Source organism: Ranitomeya imitator, chromosome 1 (genome assembly GCF_032444005.1).
Source record: "Ranitomeya imitator isolate aRanImi1 chromosome 1, aRanImi1.pri, whole genome shotgun sequence".
Lineage (NCBI taxonomy): Eukaryota > Metazoa > Chordata > Amphibia > Anura > Dendrobatidae > Ranitomeya > Ranitomeya imitator.
This window is the reverse complement of record NC_091282.1, coordinates 338,060,911-338,080,487: the sequence shown is the minus strand read 5'-3', so window position 1 is coordinate 338,080,487 and position 19,577 is coordinate 338,060,911. Positions and strand designations below refer to the sequence as shown.

General features: G+C 44.6%; 1 protein-coding gene across 4 annotated transcripts in view; it reads left to right on the top strand.

Annotated features, from left to right (window-relative positions):
* DAO (D-amino acid oxidase) overlaps window positions 1-19,577 on the top strand; it is a 102,180-nt gene that overhangs the window by 31,795 nt on the left and 50,808 nt on the right. The window contains exon 1 of one of the 4 annotated variants that reach the window (XM_069759722.1): window positions 12,361-12,494. The exons of the other annotated variants lie outside the window; for them this stretch is intronic. The gene's annotated coding sequence lies outside the window, so the exon portion shown is untranslated. Of the gene's footprint in view, window positions 1-12,360; window positions 12,495-19,577 lie in introns of those variants that run through there. 4 annotated transcript variants of the gene reach the window in all.

Below are 19,577 nucleotides of genomic sequence, written 5' to 3'. Positions count from 1 at the left end.
TCTTGCCAGTCCATCACAGCCTGTAGCTTGGCAGGATCCATAGCCAATCCCTGGGCGGAGATGATATAGCCCAAGAAAGGCAAGGACTCCTGCTCAAACACACACTTCTCCAACTTGGCATAGAGGGAGTTTGCCCGTAGGAGGTCAAAGACTTTGCAAACATCTCTCCGGTAGGAGTCTATATCTGGAGAGGAAATGAGAATATCATCCAGATAAACTACGACCAAGGTGGATAACAGATCCCGGAAGATGTTGTTCACAAAGTCTTGGAAAAGGTCAGGAGCATTAAAAAGCCCAAAGGGCATCACCAGGTATTCATAGTGCCCGTCCCTGGTGTTAAATGCCGTCTTCCATTCGCCCCCCTCAGGGATGCGAATCAGGTTGTAAGCACCCCACAGATCAAGCTTAGTAAACACGCTCGCTCCCAGCAACCTATCAAAGAGCTCAGATATCAGGGGCAGAGGATACTTGTTCTTAATGGTGATGGCGTTAAGAACCCTGTAATCTATGCATGGATGTAATTCTCCGTTCTTTTTCTGCACGAAGAAGAATCCTGCCCTTGCAAGTGAAACTGACTTCCTAATGAATCCTCTTGCCAGATTCTCCTGGATGTATTGGGACATCGCCTCCATCTCCGGGAGAGATAAGGGATAGACTCGACCCCAGGGAGGCGCTGCACCAGGCAAGAGGTCAATAAGACAGTCATAGGGGCGGTGGGGTGGAAGGGTCTCTGCAGCCCTCTTCGAGAACACGTCCGCATAGGGCCAATAGTGCTTGGGGAGAGAGGAAAGATCTGCGAGTACTTCAGTAGTAGCAACCTGAAGGCACTCCCCCAGACATCTACCGTCACAGGATTCACTCCATCCCAAAATTCTCCCAGAGGACCACTCTATATGAGGAGAGTGGTAGCGTAGCCATGGTATCCCTAACAGGACCTCATCAATTCCCTCGGGAATGACTAGCAGGGAGATAATTTTACTGATGGGATGGCGACATAGAAAGAGTAAATGGGATGGTCTGGTGTGTTATCTGTGAGGGCAGTGATGACTATTGTAAGGTGACATTAGGCCAGGTTAATAATGGAGAGGTGTCAATTATGACACCTATCCATTATTAATTCAATAGTACAAAATGGTTAATAAAACACACACACATTATTAAAAAGTATTTTAATGAAATAAAGACAGGGTGTTTTAATATTTTATTATACTCTTAATCCACCTGAAGACCCTTGTCGCCTGAAACAAAGTTAAAAAAACAAACAACAATATTCCATACCTTCCGTCGTTACAGTCTTGTCCCACGCTGTAAATCCATCTGAAGGGGTTAAATCATTTTACACCCAGGAGCTCTGCTAATGCAGCCGCCCCTGCCTGTAAAACTTGGTGAATGAATGGAATGCAGGGGAATGTACTGTAGTTACCTCGAGTCACGGTGATGCGCCCTCTGCTGGATGAACTCATATGAACTCGAGCGTGGGAAAATATTCTGAAAAGTTCCCAGGCTCGAGATCATATGAGATCATCCAGCAGAGGGCGCATCACCGCGACTCGAGGTAACTACAGTACATTCCCCTGCATTCCATTCATTCACCAAGTTTTACAGTCAGGAGCACAGCTGCATTAGCAGAGCTCCTGGGTGTAAAATGATTTAACCCCTCCAGATGGATTTACAGCGTGGGACAAGACTGTAACGACGGAAGGTATGGAATATTGTTGTTTGTTTTTTTAACTTTGTTTCAGGTGACAAGGGTCTTCAGGTGGATTAAGAGTATAATAAAATATTAAAACACCCTGTCTTTATTTCATTAAAATACTTTTTAATAATGTGTGTGTGTTTTATTAACCATTTCGTACTATTGGATTAATAATGGATAGGTGTCATAATTGATGCCTCTCCATTATTAACCTGGCTTAATGTCACCTTACAATAGCAAGGTGACATTAACCCTGCATTATCCCATATCCCACTGCTACAGGGGAGTGGGAAGAGAGAGGCTAAGTGCCAGAATAGGTGCATCTTACAGATGTGCCTTTTCTGGGGTGGCTGGGGGCAGATGTTTTTAGCCAGGGGGGGTCCTATAACCATGGTCCCTCTCTAGGCTATTAATATCTGCCCTCAGTCACTGGCTTTCCCACTCTGGCAGAGAAAATTGTGCGGGAGCCCATGCCAATTTTTTCCGGGATTTAACCCTTTAATTTAATAGCTAGAGACCCCAAATGTGACACAAATACACTTCTTAGATTACTAAAGAGGAATATGTAATGAAAGAAGGGATATGAGATGGTTTACTGTATGTAAACCATGTCTCATATCCTGTCGGGTTTGTGAAGGAGATAGGAAAAGCCGAGAATTGAATTACTGGCTTTTCTGCCATCTAGCGCTGAATTAAATATAAATATATATATATATATATATATGCCGTAATATACGGCAGATAGGAGCTGCCCCATAGAGAATCATTGGGCCGTGTGCAATGCGTATTTTCTGGACGTATTTTCTGCACTCATACGTCCGTAAAACTCGCTAGTGTGATGCCGGCCTAAATGGGAAACAAGATGCAGCAAGGATTTCTTAAAGAAAGTAAATGGAAAAGTTTATTATTTTACTATTTTCGTTTTTCTTATCTCTAGAATATGCCATAAATTGTAACATATCTGACAGACTGGTCGTTACACAACAAGTGATTCTGCCATAAAGAATACAGGTCCTACGTGTTGGAACAAATAAGGAAAAGATTTGAATTCTTATTCAAATCTGCACCATTTGGATTCCTATCTGGATTTAACTACACATTTCCCCCTACTGTATGTAACAGGTGAAAATTAGCAGTGATGCAAACGCCCATATTCATGCATTACATTATTGTCAATGGATTTTAGTGTAAATTTGTGCTGCGTTTCCTTGTGTGAAAATAGCAGTTCTACATTTTTTTCTCTCACATAATCTCTAGAACATATCTCTAAGTTGCATAATCTTCTAATATGTAATTGTCATATCAATTGGGAAGCCAGCAGAATATTTGACTTCTTTAAGCTAGACTTTTGTAATGTCCTGGATTTCTAGTCTGGACTAGGTGAAATACTAGAGGATGAAGAACAGGGATGATCTGTCATTGTGGCATTCTGGTATTACTCAGATAAACTTGTTCATACAATGTAAAGACATTTGTGCATACTTGGCTAGATCACAATATTTCATATGATTAATACCCGTACCACACCTTTCTAATTACAATTGTGAAAGACAGGTTACCAAACGTGCAAATGGGCTGCATTAGTTATGGATATGTCATTAATATCTGATCGGTGGGGGTGCGACACCTGGCTCCTCAACCAATCAGATGATTCCGGTGTCGCCAGTGGCCATATGTGATCAGTTGTGAAGTGGAACAGCACAGCTCCGTCCGCTGTATGGTGGCCATAGCAGGGTACTGCAGATCCACTCCTATTCATTTGAACAACTTGGATACATTTAGTCGTAATTGTGTTTTGTTATTATTGATTTGCTACTTGAACCTGGCCCTTACTTACCTTATCACTGGATCTGCGTAAGAATGGGGTAACTCTTTTAGTACTAAATAATGACCCAAACATATTCATACTACTATTTAAAGGAATTCAAAACACCTCATGAAGACAACAAACATCACAGTGATTTTATCATTAAATCTAATACTAGTATACTGTGATTATATATTTTTGGACATTTATGGGGAATAATCGTAACAACCATAAATAACAAAGAAAAACTGCAACTGAAAATTCCAAATATAATTTAAATAATCAACAATAAGTTTAATAGTCAGGTACAGATGGCAACAGGAAAGGAAGGGGTTATCACCCACTAGCACATGCAGAGAATAGGATACTCACAAGACATAATTAGCATTAGCAACATAGGCAAAAAAGGGAGGGGGGTCATATAACAAAGTGTATATAGCCTAGTAAATCAATAGCCTAGCTCAGAAACTATATATCAAAGAGACAGCCACAACAGCTGATGTTATTACCCGTATTCAGCCAGGAATATGTCTTGCGAGCGTCCTCCCCGACGCGCGTTTCGGCAACGTGCTATTTTCATGCTATTTATTTATGTATTTATTTACTGCAGGATATTTGCTCATTTTGTTTTTATCTCAGCTTTCTTCTGTTTAGTGGCCAGACTCAATGATTAAAATCCGGGAAGGGTCGAAACGTCCGTGTAACTAACAGTTGCTTTTATATGTGATCACTTGCTTTGCTCCCTTGAACATTGATTTTGTTATATGGATTATAATAAGTTAAGTTTTGCTCCATAATCTCAAGAGTGTGCGGTGAACCTTTGATTCTCTAGCAACAGGTGCTCTTCAGCCTGTTCTACCGTCACCTCGCCTACCTGACAGAGTGCACACTAAACCTGAATCTTTTAGTGGTCAGTGTAACATGCACTTACACGTTGCATGCACACCAACTTATATTCCAGTACATTTCTTTCAGTTTTTGCTTTAGGTTTTTTACACTCTGAAAATAAGGGTGTGGCCGCCCTTTTCTTTGAGCTGGACATTACTTTTATAAAGCTCCCCATTGCTGGGTGTCAAATAGTCGGGATCTCAGTCCTGCTCGGCCCTTATTCACATTTCCGTCTTTTGATATAAAGTTAGTTTTTAATACTAGAGGTTAGGACGGTTCCCAGTAGGGTCACCTTGAAATGATGGGATGGCTTTTATGTTTTTTTTATCAAAACAATGTTAACCAAGTACCCTATGCTATTTTCATGCACTATTACTGCAGGGTATTTGCTCATTTTGTTTTTATTTTAGATTCAATCTACACAGATGTAGGGGGGAACAGAAGGTAAAAAGTGTTTGTAGTGTACGAAGCAGCCATCATTATAATATATAAGGGTAATCATGTAACACCACATGAATCGGTCATTAGTTGGGATCTGTATATGTTCAGATAAAAAGTGCTACTGAGTGCCAGCATAACATTTATCAAGCATGACAAGATTACAAAAAATAGCAAGTGTGAAAGTTAACATGATGCATGTGGCTTATACATGCAAGGATGAATTGCTCACCTATTGTCACAATTCCACCATGCTGTGTGACAACTCACCCATACTATAGAATTAGGGCATGTTGAGCTGTCAATCTTGTGAGTGACAGCCCAATCTGAGGCAGAGATGTGCTGGACGGTCAGTATTTTGATCAGGGCCACCATCAGGGCATTACAGCCCTTACTGCTGTATGGGGCCCGGTGAGCAGAAGCATAATGGGCAGGGCCCAGGCCCCCCCTCTGTACTGCTGCTCACTGGGCCCTATCGTGCACTAAAGTACTGTGCGCTGGGCCCTGGGAGCTTTTTCAAAGCTCCACGACCGTCTAACTTTGACAGCTGCGCAGCTCTCGCTCCCTTCGCTTTCTCTGCACTTCCAGTCATGGTGACAAAAACTGCTGACTTTTCTTTGGGTCCCTATTGAAGAAGGTAAAATTGACTATTTGAGGGGATCTTGCTACACTGTTTCCCGTGATTCGTTGATAACTGTCAAAAACCTTCTCCCAGAATGGCTTGATCTTAGAGCACTCCCACCAAATGTGAATCATGGAGCTCACCTTCCTCTCACATCTCCATCATACCTCTGAAACTGCTGGATATATTGCGTGTAGTTTAGAAGGGTAATGATACCATCTCATAAGTATTTTATAGTTCTTCTCTTGTGCAATCCCAGCGCTTGCAAGTTTATGAGAAAAGAGAAACCCTCTTTCCCATTCCTGAGGAGACAAGATTATTCCCAAGTCTCTCTCCCAGTAATATGGTGTTTTATGGGAACTGTTAATATCTGATTGGTGAGGACATGGTGCAAAAGTTGAGTTTTTCCAAGAGTGGGTGGTGGGACTGTGGAAGTTTCAAGGTGTGAAGGCAGAGCTAGGGTGGAGCCCAGGGCCGGACTGGGAATACAATTCAGCCCTGGCATTTGAAGTTACACAGACCCACTTGTCACATGGTGACTGTATAATATCTTTGTACACTTGTAGGCAGGGCCGGTTTTTAGGCAAAGTGGGGCCCTAGGCAAAGTTTAAAATGGGGCCCCAAATGCTAACATATTGCACATCACACAAAAGCATTTCGGTTGTATTTACATGCGCTGATCTCAGGGCGCTAAATGAGTTTGATCGACAATACTGAAGTTGTTCAACGCTTGTTTCCTGGCCTCTTTCCACCAGCTGAAGAATAATGATGGGACAGAACGATGACTAATAGATCACTAACAGATCACCATAAAGTATCATGTTATCAGCAGCACATCTACAGTTTACACCAGCGATGTGCTGCTGAGAACAATGATTTCTGTTCCGGCAAAAACAATCTGAATATGCAGCATTTTACTGGTTTAGTAAAATACAACCCATAGTCCTCCATATATTATAATGTGCACCACAGTCCTCCATATAGTATAATACACTCCCTATAGTCCTCCATATATTAACATACACTGCTCAGTCCTCCATATAGCATAATACACTCCTCATAGTGCTCCATATAGTATAATGCACTGCCACAGTCATCCATGTAGTACAATTCACTTCCCATAATATAATGCACCCCATAGTTCTTCATATAGTATAACGTATTCCCCATAGTCCTCAATACAGTATAATGCAGCCCACATATGGTATAATGCAGCCACCTCAGAGTATAATGCAGCCACCCCATAGAATATAATGCAACCCCCTCAGTTTAATGCAGCCCCCTCATAGAGTATGATGCAATCACCCCTCAAAGAATATAAATATAATACAGCCCCCCATAGAATATAATGTAGCCCCAAATAGAATATAATACAGTCCACCTCCCCACAGAATATAATGCAGCCCCATCAAAGAGTATGATGCAGTCATCCCTCATAAAATCTAATACAGCCCCCCATAGAATATAATACAGCCCACCTCCCCATAATATATAATGTAGCCCCCATAGAATATAATGCAGCCCCCCCATAGTATATAACACAGCCTCCCCCATAGAATATAATATACCCCCACAATAGTACATAACACAGCCACATAGTATATAACACGGCCTCCCCCATAGAATATAATATACCCCCCATAGTATATAGCAAAGCCTGCATAGTATATAGCACAACCCACATAGTATATAGCAAAGCCCGCATAGTATATAGCACAACCCGCATAGTATATAGCACAACCCACATAGTATATAGCAAAGCTTGCATAGAAGATAACAGCCCACGTAGAAGTATACAGCACAGCCCACACAGTAGTATACAGCACATCCCACACAATAGTATACAGCACAGCCCACGTAGTAGTATACAGCACAGCCCACGTAGTAGTATACAGCACAGCCCACACAGAAGTATACAGCACAGCCCAAGTAGTAGTATACAACACAGCCCACAAATGTGGTATACAGCACAGCCCACACAGTAGTATATAGCACAGCCCACACAGTAGTATATAGCACTGCCCACACAGTAGTATATAGCACTGCCCACACAGTAGTATATAGCACAGCCCACACAGTAGTATACAGCACAGCCCACACAGTAGTATACAGCACAGCCCACACAGTGGTATACAGCACAGCCTACACAGTGGTATACAGCACAGCCCACACAGTAGTATACAGCACAGCCCACATAGTAGTATACAGCACTGCCCACAAAGTAGTATACAGCACTGCCCACACAGTAGTATATAGCACAGCCCACACAGTACTATATAGCACTGCCCACACAGTAGTATATAGCACTGCCCACACAGTAGTATATAGCACAGCCCACACAGTAGTATACAGCACAGCCCACACAGTGGTATACAGCACAGCCCACACAGTGGTATACAGCACAGCCCACACAGTGGTATACAGCACAGCCCACATAGTAGTATACAGCCCAGCACACACAGTAGTATATAGCACAGCCCACATAGTAGTATACAGCACTGCCCACAAAGTAGTATACAGCACTGCCCACACAGTAGTATATAGCACAGCCCACACAGTAGTATATAGCACAGCTCACACAGTAGTATATAGCACAGCCCACACAGTAGTATACAGCACTGCCCACACAGTAGTTTACAGCACAGCCCACACAGTAGTATATAGCACAGCCCACACAGTAGTATACAGCACTGCCCACACAGCACACAGTAGTATACAGCACAGCCCACACAGTAGAATACAGCACAGCCCACACAGTAGTATGCAGCACAGCCCACATAGTAGTATATAGCACAGCCCTCACAGTAGTATAGAGCACAGCCCACATAGTAGTATACAACACAGCCCAGCCCACACAGTAGTATATAGCACAGCCCACATAGTAGTATACAGCACATCCCACATAGTAGTATATAGCACAGCCCAAACAGTAGTATATAGCACTGCCCACACAGTAGTATATAGCACTGCCCACACAGTAGTATATAGCACAGCCCACACAGTAGTATACAGCACTGCCCACACAGTAGTATACAGCACAGCCCACACAGTAGTATATAGCACAGCCCACACAGTAGTATATAGCACAGCCCACACAGTAGTATACAGCACTGCCCACACAGTAGTATATAGCAGAGCCCACACAGTAGTATACAGCACTGGCCACACAGTAGTATACAGCACAGCCCACACAGTAGAATACAGCACAGCCCACACAGTAGTATACAGCACAGCCCACATAGTATATAGCACAGCCCACACAGTAGTATATAGCACAGCCCACACAGTAGTATACAGCACAGCCCACATAGTAGTATATAGCACAGCCCTCACAGTAGTATACAGCACAGCCCACATAGTAGTATACAGCACAGCCCAGCCCACACAGTAGTATATAGCACAGCCCACATAGTAGTATACAGCACAGCCCACATAGTAGTATATAGCACAGCCCAAACAGTAGTATATAGCACAGCCCACAGAGTAGTATATAGCACAGCCCACATAGTAGTATACAGCACAGCCCGCATCTCTCCTCCCCCCGAGAATGACCCCACAGTCCAGTAAAAAAAAAAAACACTCCTCACCTCTCCTCGTGCTCACGTTGCTCCCTGCTCCACAGCCCACATAGTAGTATACAGCACAGCCCACATAGTAGTATACAGCACTGCCCACAAAGTAGTATACAGCACTGCCCACACAGTAGTATATAGCACAGCCCACACAGTAGTATATAGCACAGCCCACACAGTAGTATATAGCACAGCCCACACAGTAGTATATAGCACAGCCCACACAGTAGTATACAGCACTGCCCACACAGTAGTTTACAGCACAGCCCACACAGTAGTATATAGCACAGCCCACACAGTAGTATACAGCACTGCCCACACAGTAGTATACAGCACAGCCCACACAGTAGAATACAGCACAGCCCACACAGTAGTATGCAGCACAGCCCACATAGTAGTATATAGCACAGCCCTCACAGTAGTATAGAGCACAGCCCACATAGTAGTATACAACACAGCCCAGCCCACACAGTAGTATATAGCACAGCCCACATAGTAGTATACAGCACATCCCACATAGTAGTATATAGCACAGCCCAAACAGTAGTATATAGCACTGCCCACACAGTAGTATATAGCACTGCCCACACAGTAGTATATAGCACAGCCCACACAGTAGTATACAGCACTGCCCACACAGTAGTATACAGCACAGCCCACACAGTAGTATATAGCACAGCCCACACAGTAGTATATAGCACAGCCCACACAGTAGTATACAGCACTGCCCACACAGTAGTATATAGCAGAGCCCACACAGTAGTATACAGCACTGCCCACACAGTAGTATACAGCACAGCCCACACAGTAGAATACAGCACAGCCCACACAGTAGTATACAGCACAGCCCACATAGTATATAGCACAGCCCACACAGTAGTATATAGCACAGCCCACACAGTAGTATACAGCACTGCCCACACAGTAGTATATAGCACAGCCCACACAGTAGTATACAGCACAGCCCACACAGTAGTATACAGCACAGCTCACACAGTAGAATACAGCACAGCCCACACAGTAGTATACAGCACAGCCCACACAGTAGTATATAGCACAGCCCACACAGTAGTATACAGCACAGCCCACATAGTAGTATATAGCACAGCCCTCACAGTAGTATACAGCACAGCCCACATAGTAGTATACAGCACAGCCCAGCCCACACAGTAGTATATAGCACAGCCCACATAGTAGTATACAGCACAGCCCACATAGTAGTATATAGCACAGCCCAAACAGTAGTATATAGCACAGCCCACAGAGTAGTATATAGCACAGCCCACATAGTAGTATACAGCACAGCCCGCATCTCTCCTCCCCCCGAAAATGACCCCACAGTCCAGTAAAAAAAAAAACACTCCTCACCTCTCCTCGTGCTCACGTTGCTCCCTGCTCCACAGCCCACATAGTAGTATACAGCACAGCCCACATAGTAGTATACAGCACTGCCCACAAAGTAGTATACAGCACTGCCCACACAGTAGTATATAGCACAGCCCACACAGTAGTATATAGCACAGCCCACACAGTAGTATATAGCACAGCCCACACAGTAGTATACAGCACTGCCCACACAGTAGTTTACAGCACAGCCCACACAGTAGTATATAGCACAGCCCACACAGTAGTATACAGCACTGCCCACACAGTAGTATACAGCACAGCCCACACAGTAGAATACAGCACAGCCCACACAGTAGTATGCAGCACAGCCCACATAGTAGTATATAGCACAGCCCTCACAGTAGTATAGAACACAGCCCACATAGTAGTATACAACACAGCCCAGCCCACACAGTAGTATATAGCACAGCCCACATAGTAGTATACAGCACATCCCACATAGTAGTATATAGCACAGCCCAAACAGTAGTATATAGCACTGCCCACACAGTAGTATATAGCACTGCCCACACAGTAGTATATAGCACAGCCCACACAGTAGTATACAGCACTGCCCACACAGTAGTATACAGCACAGCCCACACAGTAGTATATAGCACAGCCCACACAGTAGTATATAGCACAGCCCACACAGTAGTATACAGCACTGCCCACACAGTAGTATATAGCAGAGCCCACACAGTAGTATACAGCACTGCCCACACAGTAGTATACAGCACAGCCCACACAGTAGAATACAGCACAGCCCACACAGTAGTATACAGCACAGCCCACATAGTATATAGCACAGCCCACACAGTAGTATATAGCACAGCCCACACAGTAGTATACAGCACTGCCCACACAGTAGTATATAGCACAGCCCACACAGTAGTATACAGCACAGCTCACACAGTAGAATACAGCACAGCCCACACAGTAGTATACAGCACAGCCCACATAGTAGTATATAGCACAGCCCACACAGTAGTATACAGCACAGCCCACATAGTAGTATATAGCACAGCCCTCACAGTAGTATACAGCACAGCCCACATAGTAGTATACAGCACAGCCCAGCCCACACAGTAGTATATAGCACAGCCCACATAGTAGTATACAGCACAGCCCACATAGTAGTATATAGCACAGCCCAAACAGTAGTATATAGCACAGCCCACAGAGTAGTATATAGCACAGCCCACATAGTAGTATACAGCACAGCCCGCATCTCTCCTCCCCCCGAGAATGACCCCACAGTCCAGTAAAAAAAAAAACACTCCTCACCTCTCCTCGTGCTCACGTTGCTCCCTGCTCCTGCCTCGGTGGCAGCCGCTGCACTGCCTGGGACTCAGTGAGTGCATGTGCACCTGCAGTGTCAGAGACAGAGCGGGGAATGATGGGAGAGGGAGTGTCAGCAGACGCTCTCTCCTCCATCATTGCATTCCCGATACTTGATTGACAGCTTGCTCTGCACATACACACTGCTGGCTGTCAATCAAAGTGATGGGATGAGCTTACAGCCACCTTTAAAGTATAGTGAGTTGTGCTCTGAGTAATGACTGTAGCTGCTCCGTGCACCGGCCCCATAACTGAAAGCTGGCGGCTTCTAGGAGGAATTAAGTTCTTTTTCTTCCTGTAGCCGCACTCTCAGTAAGGCATCCAGGCAGCATTGTAATTTCTATGCACCTGCAGATTAGCCCTATATCTTCAGGTATAGAGTTTTCCAAGTTAACAGGTTCCTTTTAACCTTTGCTAATTTCCAGAGTTGTTTATGCTGATGAGACTGATGGAACTGAGGAGGAAGAAGAGGCAGTGGTCAATATCGTCAGTGTTTGCCAAATATGTCCAAAACTACTCTGTAAATTTTTGTCAGATGGAATAAATAAAAGTGAAATCCTGTTCATATATCAGGTGCCTTGGAATCTTGCATTCTGCATGCATTACAGGAGCAGGGATGTGGCTCACATGCGGGTGGAGTAATGTGAATGCCCATTAATACTACAGGATTATGAATAAGTAATCTTACACAACATCCAGTGACACAGTTTTACAGCAAAACATCCAGATCTAGTGGAGAGAAAAGTGAGTAGAGTTACCTTATAGAATATAATAATAACATACATGTGCTGGACATTTTGGGTCTTGTGTACTATGTGTCCAGTGTTTACTTGCCTTGTTCTCAGAGTGGCATGTATTGTGTATTGTACTGCTATGGTTACACAATAGCTTGGGTCTGTTTATTTAGACGCTATGCCGACAATTCCTTCCCAAGCAGTACGTCATGTCTTTATTACCTGTATTCAGTTGTATTCTCTATTGTTACATATGTTTATTGCTTTGCATGCTATTAAATTAAAATATAAATCTAAAATTCTGTGCAAAATAATAAAGAATATGAAGAATATAAGATTATCCTTAGGGAGTATAGTTTGGGTTGTATTTTTTCACACCTCTCTATAAACCATAGGCAGTCATTTCCATATCTAAGTTTCTGCTCACAACTGCATCATAATTTCTTTTTTTATCAGTAATCTAGTTGCAGTGCAGGCCACCAGTACATGCCACCAGTGCATGCCACCAGTCCATGCCACCAGTCCATGCCACCAGTGCATGCCACCAGTACATGCCACCAGATGCCACCAGTGCATGCAACCAGTGCATTCAACCAGTGCACGCCACCAGTATATGCCACCAGTGCATGCCACCAGTTGCCACCCATGCATGTCACCAGTACATACCACCAGTGCATGCCATCCGTACATCACATGAGGGCATGCCAAAAATGCAGGCCACCAGTACATGCCACCAGTGCATGCCACCAGTGCATGCCACCAAATACCACCAGTACATGCCACCAATGCATTCAACCAGTGCATGCCACCAGATGCCACCCGTGCATGTCACCAGTACATACCACCAGTGCAGGCCACCAGTACATGCCACCAGTGCATGCCACCAGATGTCACCAGTGCATGCCACCAGATGGCACAGTACATGCCACCAGTGCATGGCATTAGATGCCACCGGATGCCACCAGTACATGCCACCAGATGCCACCAGTGCATGCCACCAGTGCAGGCCATCAGATGCCACAGTACATGCCACCAGTACAAGCCACCAGTGCATGCCACCAGATGCCACCAGTACATGCCAGCAGTGCATGCCACCAGTATATGCCACCAGTGCATGCCACCAGTGCATGCCACCAGATGCTACCAGTACATGCCACCAATGTAGGCCACCAGTATATGCCACCAGTGCATGCCACCAGTACATGCCACCAGTGCATGCAACACTATTCTTCTTTTCAAATCTGTCAGAATCTGTCACGTAGGCTCTGATGCAAAATGTGAACAAAGCCTTCACGCTCTTATGATTATTGTTGCTAATATTCTAACAATATGTATTGCAAAAAATAATGTTATACTTTTAACGCAAAATTTTGAGCAGTAGCTCTACATTATTTTTTGATCAGTATGGCTTATTTATGATAGTAAAATTGTACGATATTTCATAGATTAATTTGAAACACATTGAAAATATACATGTTTTTTCATGGCTTTCATTAAAGGCATTGTCTAGTGAAGATAAGTTATATCAGGTCTATAATAATAATCTTTATTTTTATATAGCGCTAACATATTCCGCAGCGCTTTACAGTTTGCACACATTATCATCGCTGTCCCCGATGGGGCTCACAATCTAGATTCCCTATCAGCATGTCTTTGGAATATAAGCGATAAATTATAGACCGTTAGGAGTTCAGCAGTTCAGGGCCCCTTTATCTTAGGGCTCACTCACACTGCTGTATAACATTGCTATCCAATGTTTTATCACATAGTCCTCGGACCATTGTTTTCCTAAAGGGCAGTGCATATCTGCAATTATTTTCTCATGCTGATTCAGCATTAGAAAACAACTGCAGCACCCTGTGAGTGGCTCTGAGAATCAAATTGCATGCACTCATACAAGTATAGGGGTTCATGTGAAACCAAACTGCACACGGATTTCATCCGAGTGCAATACAATTACTGTGGATTCCGGCAATGGAGAAGATGGAGAAATTATTTTTTAGTCTGTTCCGCACCTATGCTGCGATTATTGTATGCAAGAGAATCGGATCGCTGTAGAATGGCACTTGGCTCACGCTCACAACAGATTTTGAGCCAAGGGTCATCTGCATATAGTATTCTCGATTCTCTAGCTTGCCAGTGCAAGAGCACCCTTAGAATGGAATGGCAGTGCGCATGCTGAACTCTGCTTTTTCTGGAAGCCCCATAGAGAATGAATTAACGGCAAGCATGCGCACTGCCGATCCACTTTAACGGATCAGTGTGGCTCCCTCATCGATCCATAAGTTATCGCCTGCTGTAAAGGTAAAATAGTATACATCTTCCACATTTTGCCTGGGGTATGAAAATTTATGGGCACAACTCTATGTGCATTTACACTGCAGAAATCACACCACACATATTAATATATACTGTATATATATATGATACCCACTAATATAATATATAATAAATTATACATATACGGAAAGCCACATGTTAGGTTCTGCGTGACGGTAAGATCTGCTAGACTAAATTTGTTGACATGGCGGGCAAGAGTACATTTCATGCATGCAATGTCAAATAACACTGTAACAATGGGAAACATGGCAGAGGATCTAAGCGAAACATAAATAAAAAAACGAACAATATAAAGAACAGTGCCAAAGAGTTCCAGTAATTCCAGCCACACCCATTATACCAAAGATCACACAGGGCACATAGACAAGGGAAGTTCTCCTGGGCTTCCATAACACCTCAGCAGTGCTACAGTCTGATCACCTCCATGCCACGCCACACTGATGCAGTAATTGATGCCAAAGGAGCCCCGACCAAGTATTGAGTGCATTTACTGAACATGCATTTCAGTAGGCCAACATTTCAGATTTTAAAATAATTTTTTCAAGCTGATGTTATAAAGTATTCTAATTTACTGAGATAATGACTTTTCATTGGCTGTAAGCCATAATCATCAACATTAACACAAATAAACACTTTAAATAAATCACTCTGTTTGCAATGACGCTATATAATATATGAATTTCACTTTTTGTATTGAAGATCTGAAATAAATTAACTTTTTGATGATATTCTAATTTTGTGACATGCACCTGTATGTATGCAAAAATGAACATGCAAGTAAAAGGAAGATCCCTGGCAAACAAAAGAATGAAGCATTTCTACATACTGTGGATGTATCATATGGTTTCAACCATTAACACCTTCAGGATGTAGCCCTTTTTTGTTTTTTTCGTTTCTGTTTTTAACTCCCCTTCTTCCCAGAGCCATAACTTTTTTTATTTTTGGTCAATATGGCCATGTGAGGGCTTGTTTTTTTGCGGGACGAGTTGTACTTTAGAACAACACCATTGATTTTACCATGTTGTGTACTCAAAAATGGGAAAAAAATTCCAAGTGCGGTGAAATTGCAAAAAAAGTGCAATTCTACGGCTAAGTGCACACGCTGCGGATTCCATTGCGGAATTTTCCGCAGCGGATTTGCAAAATCCGCAGTGAAATACCGCTGCAGTTTTTACTGCGGATTTACCGTGCTTTTTTTGCGGTTTCCTCTGCGGGTTTTCACCTGCAGATTTCTATTGGAGCAGGGGCAAACCCGCAGCGGAATCCGCAGAAAGAATTGACATGCTGCGGAAAATAAACCGCTGCGTTTCTGCGCGTTTTTTTCCGCAGCATGTGCACTGCGGATTTCATTTCCCATTGCTTTACATGGTACTGTAAATGCATGGGAAACTGCTGCGGATCCGCAGCTGCGGAAACGCTGCGGATCTGCAGCAAAATCCGCAGCGTGTGCACATACCCTAAGGGCAGTCTCACACGTTCAGATAATTCCGGTACCGGAAAAATCGGTGGCGGTGCGTTTCTGTGGCACATCAGTGTGGCACACGTGCGGCACACGTGTGCCGCCCGTGTGCCCACTGGGTACCACACGCACCATGCAGGAGACAGCGCTAAAGTTTAGCGCTGTCCCCTGCATCTGGTGCTGAAGCTGCGATTCATATCTTCCCTGCAGCAGCGTTTGCTGTAGAGAAGATATGAATAATCGTGTTTAAAATAAAGGTCATGGATCTTTATTTTAAACACGATTATTCATATCTTCTCTACAGCAAACACTGCTGCAGGGAAGATATGAATCGCGGCTTCAGCACTAGTGGGGGGGACAGTGCTTACAGTAGCGCTGTCTCCCGCACGCCACACGGACTGCACACGGACAACGTCCATGTGCAGTACGTGTTTTACACGGACCTATTGACTTTAATGGGTCCGTGTAATCCGTGCGCTCCCACGAACACTGACATGTCTCCGTGTTTGGCACACGGAGACACGGTCCGCAAAAAATCAATGACATCTGCACAGATGCATTGATTTCACTGTGTCTACGTGTGTCAGTGGCTCCGGTACGTGAGGAAACTGTCACCTCACGTACCGGAGCCACTGACGTGTGAAACCGGCCTAAAACAGTTTTTTTTTTTTTTTTTTTCTACCATGCTCACCAAATACTGAAACTGACCTGCCATTATGATTCTCCAGGTCATTTTTCGTGATCTGGGGTTGGGTGAGGGCTTATTTTTTGCGTGGCGAGCTGACGTTTTTAATGATACCATTTTGGTGCAGATCCGATCTTTTGATCCCTCATTACCGCATTTTAATATAATGTTGTGATGACCAAAAAACCATAATTCTGGGGTTTTGACTTTTTTTGGGGGATGCCATTTGCCGATCAGATTAATTCTTTTTACAGGTTGCTAGATTGATTGACTCTGAATGCGGCGATACCAAATATGTGTATGCTGGATTTTTTTTATTGTTTTATTTTGAATGGGGCGAAAGGGAGGTGATTTGAACTTTTAGATTTTTTTAAATATTTTTAAAAACTTATTTTGTTCCACTTTCCATGCTTCAATAGCCTCCATGGGAGACTAGAAGCTGCAGCTGTCCAATCGCCTCTGCTACATACGCAATGATCAGATCACCTGTATCAGTGGCGTAACTACAAAGTTAGGGGCCCCGGTGCGAACTTCCAAATGGGGCCCCCCCCTGCAGCCCTGCCATACAACTCAATGTAACCCCCATAGAATAATGGCCACACATGATGCTCAATACTGTATAACGGCCACCACACATGATGCTCCATACTGTATAATGGCCACACATGATGCTGCATACTGTATAATGGCCACACATGATGCTCCATAGTGTATAATGGCCACACATGATGCTCCATAGTGTATAATGGCCACACATTGCTCCATACTGTATAATGGCCAGACAGTGCTCCATACTGTATAATGACCACCCACACATAGTGCTCCATAGTGTATAACGGCCACACAGTTCTCCATACTGTATAATGATCCCACATAATGCTCAATACTGTATAATGACCACAAATGATGCTCCATACTGTATAACGGCCACACATGATGCTCAATACTGTATAATGACCCCCCTCCTGTATGCATGGCTCATCTCCCTCCTATCCCATATACATAGCTCATATTACCCCTCCTGCATGCATGACTCATATCTCCCCATGTATGCATGGCTCATATTCCCCCCCTGTATGCATGGCTCATATTCCGCCCCTGTATGCATGGCTTATATTCCCCCCTGTATGCATGGCTCATATTCCCCCCCCCCCTGTATGCATGGCTCATATTCCCCCCTGCATGGCTCATATTCCCCCCTGCATGGCTCATATTCCCCCCTGCATGGCTCATATTCCCCCCTGCATGGCTCATATTCCCCCCTGCATGGCTCATATTCCCCCCTGCATGGCTCATATCCCCCCCCTGCATGGCTTCTATTCCCCCCTGCATGGCTCATATCCCCCCCTGCATGGCTCATAATCCCCCCTGCATGGCTTATATTCCCCCCTGTATGCAGGCTTATCTCTCCGCTCCTGCTCGGCGCGCCGGCTTATGTCCTCCTTCATCCCCCGTCCCCCCGGCCCTCATACTCACCTGTCTTCCCACTGCACGGCCGTGCCGACATCCCTCGCGCTCTGTCCCGACTCCAGGCGGCGGCGCCGGCGCAGCACCTTCTTCCTGCTTGAGCGGTCATGTGACACCGTTCATTAAGATCATGAATATGCGCATATTCATGATCTTAATGAGCGGTGTCACGTGACCGCTCAAGCAGGAACGAGCTGCAGTGCAGACGCCGAGACCATCGCTAGAGCAGGGTGAGTATTCAAGGCAGCGACAGCAGCAGCGGCAGCGGCGGGGGGGCCCTGGAGCGGGGGGAGGCACTGCCAGTCCGAGCCTGCCTGCCGGGCCCGGGCCCCTGACCTGCCGGGCCCGGTCGCACTGGCGACCGCTGCGACCGCGGTAGTTACGCCACTGCCTGTATGCAGCAGACATGCTCACTTGCAATGAGCGCCGATCACCGGGAGGCGCTGATAGCAATCCAGCTATGACAACCATAGAGGTCTGCTGGAGATCTCTGGTTGTCATTCCAACCCATTGTCAACCCGCGATCACGTGACAGGGTCACCGATGGATGGGATTTCCGGCGCGCTTCCCGGAAGCACTAGTTAAATGCCATTGTCAGAGATTGACAGCGGCATTTAACAGGTTAACAGCCGCGGATGTTAACCTGCTAACACCGGCGGCTGTTAGAGGCACATGTCAGGTGTTCAAAACAGCTGACGTGTGCCAGGAAAGATGTGGGCTCAGCACCGAAGCCCACATCAAAGAAAGGACATGACATGTGAAGGGGTTAAAAGAAAAATCTCAATTAGGCTTTTGCCCATATCTTTAACTGTGGTTGTGCCAAAAACAAACAAGTTTCTGCTACATCATCAAAGAGCGATGTAGGCAAAGAGATGCTGAATCTAAGAAGGTATCACTTAGTTTACAGGGTGCAGTAGTTGTAACACAATCAGAGTTCTTAGATTTTGCAATGCAGCAGAGCTGAGAAAGATAACCCTGCCCACACCAGGCTTTGTATGTACCGCATACTGTTTATAGACAGTGAGGGGGCGGAGTTGGACTAGCATGCACACACTACTGTAGTCCAAGCAATGGTAATCATCAGGTGATAAAACCTTCATTGTAACAAAAGCACACAGCCTGATATGTGACACATTTTTGAA